At 40.9% G+C, this 1,519-nt stretch overlaps 1 pseudogene; it reads right to left on the bottom strand.

Annotated features, from left to right (window-relative positions):
• Positions 1-608: 608 nt before the first annotated feature.
• On the bottom strand, positions 609-975 carry LOC114217129 (prefoldin subunit 1 pseudogene; annotated as a pseudogene).
• Positions 976-1,519: the final 544 nt, after the last annotated feature.

Below are 1,519 nucleotides of genomic sequence, written 5' to 3' on the forward strand. Positions count from 1 at the left end.
TCTCTTCCTTATCTGCATGGAGGCTCAGAAGTTGAAAGACTGACTCAAAGGAGAAAAGAAGCAAGAAAGGCTTCAGTGCGAAAGGAACAGAGCCAAAGCTCTGGACAGGACAGGGGGGAGCTGAGGTTGAAAGCCTCTGCGTCTCTGGCCCTCTGTTCTTATCCTTCAGCTGGAGAGAGGAAAATGGGTTGGGGAAAAGATGCCTTTTATTGGTCTAACCAGCAAACCTAGTAGTAGGCTCCGGCAGAACTCCCTTATCTGTCCTGGATCGCATCTTCCCTCTCCTGGGAGTTCGTGACACACCCCGAACTTCCCTCTCCTGGGAGTTCGTGACTCACCCCTAGCTCTGCTCAGGATGCAGGGGTGGCAAGCAGAGCCAGGACAGAAAAATAGAGTTGGAATCAAAAGGTATCAGGGTGACATAGAAATGGAATCATAGAGAAAAATAGAGTTGGAATCAAAAGGTATCAGGTTGACATAGAAAACACAGGGTTCAAGATCATCCAAATAAAGTGTCCATCAGGACAAAAGAGAGGACGTTTCACCACACAGTCCCCTCTGCCCTTGCCAGGAATAGGAAGGGGCAGGAAGCTTCCACTAAATGTTTCCTACTGTGCCTTTCATACCATTACCATCTCATGGATGTTGTCCTCAGCTTCCTTCACACTCCACTGCAGGTAGAATTTTTTCTGTTCCAATTCTTTAATTTTTTTCTTCTGCTATTTTCTGTTTCTCTAACAGCTGATTATGAATTACCTCCTTGGACTGAAGACTAAACATTCATCCTACACCTTCATACTTGTTAGTCTCATCCACCAAAGTCATAATCTCTGCATCTGTAAGATGTGCATGCTTTTTTGTTCTGTTTAGCTGTTCTATCTGTAGGTCTTTCAGTTTCACCTTCTGTGGAGTGTCAATAACTTTGTCTTGAAGTTTTGTGAAGGCCTTCAACTTCAGATCCATGGGAGCCACCATCTTGGTTCACTCAGCGCCCTTGCACAGTGGGAGAAAGCCAGAAAGGACTATCTTTATTATTTATCATAAATTTTTACATGGGAAGATCTATTTCCAATACATACTTTCTTTCCAACTATCTCATTGATGCCTTTGTGTTGTATCTTCTCTCTACTTCTCCACCATGCACTGGGCTATAATTACTGGTTTCCTTGTTTGTATGCTTAAATACCTTCCTACTCATAGTGAGATTCCTGGACCAGTAGTATCAGCATCTCCTGGGGACTTATTAGAAAATTGACTCTTAGAGCCCAGTCTGACCAACTCAATTAAAATCTGCATTTTATAAAATTTCCCCCTACAAATTGAGTGAACATTAAAATTTTAGAAGTGCTACTTTACTAGATGACAGCTCTTTGAGAGAAAAGATTATGTATCTTGTTTATCATCATTATCTTCATCTCTTTGGGCAATGACTGGTATATAGTATTTGCTCAATAAGTATTGAGTGAATAAATTAATTAGGTATTTTAATAATATATATAATAAGATATTTGTGCATTAT

Source organism: Eumetopias jubatus, unplaced genomic scaffold (genome assembly GCF_037043125.1).
Source record: "Eumetopias jubatus isolate StellerSeaLion01/CBP00866 unplaced genomic scaffold, mEumJub1_p1.0 scaffold_1, whole genome shotgun sequence".
Taxonomy (NCBI): domain Eukaryota; kingdom Metazoa; phylum Chordata; class Mammalia; order Carnivora; family Otariidae; genus Eumetopias; species Eumetopias jubatus.